Below are 8,527 nucleotides of genomic sequence, written 5' to 3'. Positions count from 1 at the left end.
GAGTGTAAAAATAATTAACATTTTTATACCAATATGTAAATAAGTGTGTTTGGGCTTTTGGTCACAAGGGACATACCACATTTAAGCAGAGTGAAAATTCACACTGGGGAAATACATGTCTACTGTATAAGATGTCCTTTAAATGACTTTGTTCACTCAATAGGCTTATAGTATAGTAGCCATAGTATTACAGTATATGTCTTCCTGTTATGTCTGCTTTTAACCCCGACAGACCTTACTCCTGAACATTTCCTTTATATGACCACACTATTCACAGTGTTGATTTACCACTTCCAGAGATCATGAGTGCAACTGGTCCTATATAAACACCACAGGGTGTAAATTTAACACCCTGGGTGTTAATTCAATCCTGTGTGCATATTTATAGCCTTCATAAAAAGCTATAGTGCCATTATTTCCTGAACACTGATTGCAGATTTATTTATACTGCAGCTTAATCCGGCTTAATCAAGTCCAAAATTTACAATGAAATAATTGAAATTCTTTAAACTGACATAACTTGAACATAACTAAGCCGTTTAACCTCACTTTCTCTCTCAACCATCAGGTTCATTTTGGACACATATTTGGGTTCATTTCATTTGTACACTTTAAGATTAATTAATTAGTACTTAATTGGATGTTCAGGTATTGAACTTTCCTATATACCCAAGGTTGAAGGGTATCATATAAGGACATTGTAGAACTTATATAATGCTACTTGACTGTCAATGGACATCTTAGAATCAGCAAAAGACAAAAATACCTGCAATAAGGGTCCAATGGAGTCAATATTCTTTTCAGGACCTTTCTGGACACTTTGGTTTTCACTTTTCACTGAATAGTGATGGAACATGTAAAAGCAATTATGCTACAAATTACATGAATTTATTTGTTTTTGTACCTCATGAAAAGCCAGAAAGTGTGAAAGAAACAAAGTGTTTGATTGGCCAGCTTAAGATACTGTAGAACACATGCCCTTGATCAGTTAAATGAGGAGGTTTTACTTTTAATATGTCAATACTCTGACAATGCTCAAGTATCAGGTCCGGAGACCAGGCTGGCTGATGTCTTCATGGACTTTTTTGACCTGTCATGGGTTCAGGTATCTGTCCTCACCTGCTCCAGGGCAGCTACCATTGTGCCAGTGCGAACAACATCACTCTACCTTTTGTTCTGTCACAATGACCCCTGTCATCACAAAGTGCTTGGTCAAGACCTTGCTTTACCCACCTTAAAGTCTATCTGCCTCCCCCTCTGGATCCCAGATTGCCTATCACCCTAACAGGATTCCATATTCATGGCACTCTATTCTGCCATTACTCACCAACACTTAACCAGCTTGTCCATTGACTTGTATGTAACATTGTCATTATCATACAAGCTAATCATAAAGCTCTGTCAGACATAACAAACTCATCTCCTCCAGTCTTCAGCAGTGGAGTCCCTCAATAGTAAGTGTTGTCCCCTATTCTATACCACCTCTTTATCCATGACCGTGTACCTGTCCATGGTCCCAGAACCATAATCAAGTTTGCAGATGATACTACAGTGACATGCTTGATCAGAGATGATGATAAGATGGCATATAGGGAGAGAATTCAGACCTAGTGTAATACCCTGGAACTCATTTCAGATGAGTTAGAAATCACACTCAGGCTCCTGTTTACATTTACATAGTCTATCTCTGGGTCAGTGGATCTCCAAATTTCTGACAGGCAGACCACAAGCTGTACAGGTATGCAGATATTTCTTATCATCCCTCGCACTCAGTAACTGTGGTAGAAAATTAGAAACATGGAGGAAAATGTTTGTGAATGGGCCTTATTAAATGTTTTATTCAATACCACTGCCACAGATAATCATACTGCTGCTGATATCTATTTTTTTTATATCATTTTATATTTCTTGTTTATATTCATAATGCTTCTGCCACCAATCTTTTCATATTGCTTGTACTATATTTTAAAATCGTCCCTTCGTAAACTTTAGCTTAATTTCTAGTTTAGTTTAAAACTTTCATGTCACTTCAATTAGTGTTTCTTAGTATAAATTTTATTTGTAGAATTTTTTTTTTCTTTCTTAATTACTCCATCCTGCTTATACTGTACAGGGTCATGGAAGCCTATCCCAGGGGACTCAGGGCACTATGCAGCCTGGGTTCCAATCTATCACAGGGCACACACACACACACACACACACACACACACACTAAGGACAATTTAGAAATGAATATACATTTTAACAGATTCACAGAATTTGAGTTTGAGCCAAGTTCCTTAGAGCGTGTTTTCGAGGACCTTGCCTCATCCATGAAATCCATTCTGGTTAAAAAGGTCCAACAGCGTCTCAAAAAAAAAACACCTGTGCTCCAAGACATTGAGAACATCTTCATGAACTGGATCTTTGTGCATACAGCAACTCATGCATCGCGATAGCTTGCAAAGCCCTACAGGACTGGTGAAAAATGCTCAACGAATCATCTGCAGGTAGCTGGACACTACTGAGGACGTTTACAAGAAACACTGCCTGCAAAAGTTGAAAGGCATTCTCAAATACGCCTCTCACCCTAATCATGGACTATTTACTCTCCTCCCTTGAGGCAGTTCCTACAGGTGCCTCAGTTCCCGCACAAACAGACTGAGGAATAGCCAATTCCCTGTAGCTTTTTACATATTGAACATCTGATCATGGTTCAATAACCACTGCATTACTGCACTGTGTCCTCATTTATACAGCACCGATTTATCCATTATGCGTCTTTACACTCAAATGGCTGATTTTGCACTACTGCGTATTTCACCTGCATCTTTTCTGCATAAAAGTCCACGTGTATACAGTATGCACATACCCTGTTATCTTTTATAATAATATCTATAGTTACCAAATGACAAAACAGTTATGCATTTTTTTTTGTATATTATTATATTTATTGTAAATATGCCAGTTAATATGCCACTTATTTAGTACTTCTTGTTAGACGCTAACTGCATTTCATTGGCTATGTACATGTAATTTGCACAATGATAATCTAATCTAATCTAATCTAATCTAATCTAATCTAATCTAATCTAATTTGAGCTGTAAAATTCATTTAGAAAGCTCATAGATACTGTCTCACTCATATGACACAGAAGCACACCTACTAACAGACATGCATGCAAAAGCATCTATTAAAAGTAGCTGTGTTCATTTACAGAAATAAGGAGACAAAATATGATGGAGAATCATGACTGAGAGTAAGTATTGAGTGAGAATTGAGAGAGAGAGAAAGAGAATCAGTGCAATGACCTCTGCTGTGCCTCTCTCTGGGTGGCGTGTGTGAGTGTGTGATCAGAGTGCCATGGGGTGGGCAGACCAGATTGCAGGAACATACACTCATACATACACACATACAGTTCAGTCCTTAACTCCAGATTGGTGTAGAATTTAGCTTGAGCTTTTATTGTCTGTGTATGTTTTAATTCTGGGTACTCCAACTTTCTCCTACTCGTAAATAACCATGTAACTGGAATTAATTGGTGTCTAGTCCAGGGTGCATTCTTACCCTTTGCTCCTGGAAGAAATACAGTAAACATAATTGTCAAATTGACTTTGCACTCCCTAGTTGTGTTTACATGGACTCTGATATTACTCTAATAATTGGAATAATAGTTATAACAAATAATAGTCCAATTAAAGTCAAAATGCATCATGTCACCACCTCAATTAGAACAATCTGACCTGATTCAGCACAAACACAGTTCCCTGTGTATTTTTGACCCATGTAAAGGTAAAATTAGGGAACTTTTGCTTCCATTCTCTCTCATACCTGTGTTTACTTTCATTCACTGAGGAATGGGCTCTGATTGGTTCACCATTTTATACGTAGTAAAGCATCTAACCAATAACAGATAAGGAAGAATTTATGTAACCAATTATAACATTGAAGGTGGGAAGTCTTAACCTAACCTTAGAACAATCTTCCCTCTCATTCCTCTGTTACATTTCTGGCAGATAAAACATTTTACAAGTCAGAACCACTTTTCTTAAGAAAGTCTCACTTTTGTGATTCTGACTAAACAATCATCTGATCAGCATCCATGCAGACAGTAAATGTTGTATCTACAATTTGAATTATTTCAATCCGATTGAAGAAATATTGTCCTTTTGTAACTCCTAGTGTAACTTCTGACCACTTTAATAGCCACACTGGCTTATTCATGCAAATATCCAAGCAAATAATCACATGGCAGTAGTGTAATGCATAAAAGCATGCACATACAGTGCATGCACGATCATATCAGTTGATTCAGCTGAGGTTCTCGAAAACCAAAATGGGGAAAATGTAATTTCACTGATTTTCACACAAGTCAGTCTCTGGAGTTTAAACTGAATGAATTGCGAAAAAAAGAAAGTCCAATAAGTGGCTGGGGGAAATGGGTTGCTGAAAAATGTCAAACTGGATCTTAGTGACAAAAAGCTAAAATAACTCAAATAACCACTTTTTATAACTCATGGTAAACAAACACACATGGACCAAACATTACATGAATTTAATAATGAAGGCCCTCTGTCCTTGTGTATGTTATATCTGTTTAATGGAAATGTACAGTAAGGGCAGCAATGATGCTGTGTAATCTTAATACACCTACCTGTACATTCAGCTCCATTGTTGTACATTCATATATTTTCTTTGTTTAATTCTTATAACATAAACTCAGAATTTATGGACAAACCTAGCATAATTTTTAGCATTGAAAATAGGTGCAGCACGTTTCAATGCTGAGGTAAGGTGTTATGGCATACCATGGGGATGGATCAGCTTGTGCTTCATTCTCGGTTGTTTTTTAAAAAAAGAACGATCTGGTAAAAATCAATTCCCTCTCTTCACACCTGAGAAGAACAAATGTCCCTGTACTTGTTTTTTATTCCCTCATCACAGAGTGGCGGGCAAGAACAGACCTGATCACACCATCCATATGCATGCACATATTCACACACACACACACACACACACACACACACACACACACACACACACACACACACACACACACACACACACACACGTATTAATGTAGATGTGTGAATTAAAATGTTCTCATAAAAGCACAAAGCAGAATAAAATGACAAAATGAGGAAGCACAGTGAGGAAGAAGAGGGAGGTGAGATGGTGAGAAAGGTAAAACATTACCTGAAGGCGTCACATTCAAAACAAGCTGATTCAGGACATTTACGCATTAAAATGTGCAGCTTTGATGCATTACTGATGATTTAAAGCTTGTGAAAATTTTTGACATAAAAATTTTATAGTTTTATGAATTCTGCTGCGTAGTTGAAAGAGTAAAAATGCAACGCACTGACATGAAGCTAAATGACCTGGAGATGTTCTGTATTAGCACATGGTATTCTACCCAAACCTACCAAACCATTATGAGTAAATTAAACTAATGTTATACAGAGACTACTTAAAAAAATTATGGAGCATTAAGAATCCTGGAGGTGACTGTATTATGGTAAACACACACACACACACACACGCACACACACACACACACACACACTCACATATAAACGCACCTCTCACAACTCTGGCATACATTGATATGAGCAGGATATAATAATTACAGTGTCCTCTTTGGGGTTTCTTTATTGAGGCGAGAATTTTTGTCCCTTCTGAGGTCAGTATGTGAACAGGATGCTGTCTCCATAAACAGAAACACACACACACACACATACACTATTATAGCTATGTCAGCACAACACGCTCTGCTGTCTCTTTTCTTGATCTTTAATTATATGCATGTATTTCAAAAGGATGATAAATGATTGTGAAATAGATAATAGATCTTGTTCCATATATATATATATATATGTGTGTGTGTGTGTGTGTGTGTGTGTGTGTGTGTGAGTGAGTGTGTAAGTGAGTGTGTGTGGGCATGTGCCCTTTTCCAGGACTCTGGCTGAGACAACAGCTGCTCTCTGATATGGAAGGAAGTTGGTTGTCCCTTAGTGCCAGTGTGCCACCAGGCTATGCAGAAGCATCCTGGAGATGATTATGTGAAGAAGTGAGGTGTTAAAGGTAGCAGGTGCTGCAAAATGTTTTTCCCTCATTACAGGGACAACATTTCATAATCTTAGAAATAACTGACAGTTGTTGTGACTTTTAACTGGTCACCCACAGATTGCAGCTTTACAAAAATCACAGTTTTTATTATAATTATGTAATAAAGACATACAGTACAGTATACCAATCATTCATGACTTTTAGGCCATTAACATTAAAACCACCCTGTGGTTGATCACGCTCCTTAGGGTGTGGCTCCGCAGGACCTCTGGTGGTGTGGGTTGTGGGGCTGCAAATCAAGTCAAATACCCAAAAAGTACAAGAAATACAACTACAAACATGCATGTAGCGATGCATATTAGTTTCTGAAATCCAAATGTCCCCACAAGAATAGAAATATATGTTGAGATCCTTAGTGGAGCAGTAACTAGCATTTAGTGCTGTCACCACTGCAAAGGTAGAATCCTGGACAGGATAAAACAATTTTATCAGTTGAGAAATAAAAATTAATTGTTTTGAAGTCTTATTTGCAAATTTGTGTTGGGGTTATGTGCTCAACTTTATTCCAATTATTCAAATGGTCAACAGTCCAATAACATTTTATCTATGTAATTCAAATTTTTGGAAAAAAGCCTTTTACTGTAGGTTTTTAAAATGATGGAAGAATTGTTTGAAGTGGCTGCCGTGCCTCAATACACCTACCAGCCGGCTTCAGCATGATACAGTGAGAGAGACACATGCATACACATGCACACACACATACTCACAGCATGCATTATGTGTCTAAATGTTCCCTCTGGTTTATTCACAGAAAAAAGAGGTATATTCTCACTAATCCATTTCCCGGGTTTACTACATCAAAGCCTATTCGCATGTTTTATGGAAACAAAAGGGTTCTGGGGAAACAAAAGAGTTCTATTGAGCCATAGGAAGTATTACCATATAAGGAATGAGGAAGCTCAATGAGGAGGTTGTTTTATAGACTTACTGTATGACATAGAACAAAGAGAGGGATAGAGACATGGGAAAGATTGTGCAATGTTGGTAAACCCTAAAACAGCCTAATGCCAACGATGTCCCATCATTCATAAGAACGTGAAATTAACATCGCCCCAATTTTTTTGATAACCAAAAAGGCTCTGCTAGGGCGTCTGGGACTTTGCTAATGGCACCAGTCAATGGATTTCTTCTCTGCTTGCTGAATAGTAATCTCCTTTGAGAGCACAAAATTGAATGTCCTCCCTTGTCTCAACCTCACCCCACCCCGCCCTATCTCTTCAGGCTGATGGGTTTATTTCTGGCATTTCCTTGTAGTTCGGTGTGATCCAACATGGTCATGACAGGAAAGATCCATGGAGTCAAGACTGGATGATAGTGGCTGTGAAAGGCAGAGCTCAGGGAGGTGAATGTTTGACACAGGTCATTTGAAGGGCCAGAGAGCCATTAAAGCTCATGTCAAACCCAAGCTGCTGACACAGCACATCCCACATAATGTCATCCCGCCATGCTTTACTGCTACATTACTGGAATGAGTAAGTTACTTCAGATGATTGAGATGTGGTGAAACAGTTGCATTGATTAATGTGTGCTGTTTCTAATTTAGTCGTATTTCTCTTTAAAGAATATGAAATGTGAAAATCTGACTTTGCTGTTTTCCAGTCTGGTTATGTGACACTACAATATTTTTAAAACAGTTCCTGCAGATAAACTAGGAGTAAGAAAAGAGTTACACTTGTATGGTGTATTAGACTATTATTAGACTCTAGACTCCCATCATATATATATATATATATATATATATATATATATATATATATATATATACAGTATATATATATATATATATTAATCTGATGTGGACCACGGGATCCGAACTTTATTCAACTTCTGAATCAGATGCACTGAACTTACAGGAAATAATACTTTTTCTCTTTAATGTCACCGACTAATCAAGCTTGAAAGTTTTATATTTTTTAAATTTTATATTTGACTAATCAAGCTTAACAAAGCTTAGCTCAGATGCAGTGCGGAGAAAATCTTTTCTTCCATTAATTTTCTCCTACAGTAATAATGATGCAGAGTGGTGGATCCCTGTCCCATTGCACACAGCCAGTCTCGATGTTAAAAGTACATTTTCAAAATACAAAGTTTCATTTTAAACCCTATCCCTAACACTAGTAAATAATAATAATAAAAAAGATTTGTATTAATATTAAATGCATTAGCATATTATATTATTACCAACCTCTGTTTTCTCTCGTGCAGTGACAAATACTGTAGCCTGCAATTTCCGTCTGATGAAGTGTGTAAACAATCACATGAGCCACAAATCAATAAATAGTTGCTCATGCTGTAATACACACATTTGCAAGCCTATAAAAGTGAATGCCAACATCAATTGACAGTTATAAAAGCTGTTGTGCAAATTTGTCCCAATGGAAACAGACGGTAGGCAGTCGTATTTCACTCATCCAGCAT

The sequence above is a fragment of the Clarias gariepinus genome, chromosome 17 (genome assembly GCF_024256425.1).
Source record: "Clarias gariepinus isolate MV-2021 ecotype Netherlands chromosome 17, CGAR_prim_01v2, whole genome shotgun sequence".
Lineage (NCBI taxonomy): Eukaryota > Metazoa > Chordata > Actinopteri > Siluriformes > Clariidae > Clarias > Clarias gariepinus.
This window is presented reverse-complemented; position numbering follows the sequence as displayed.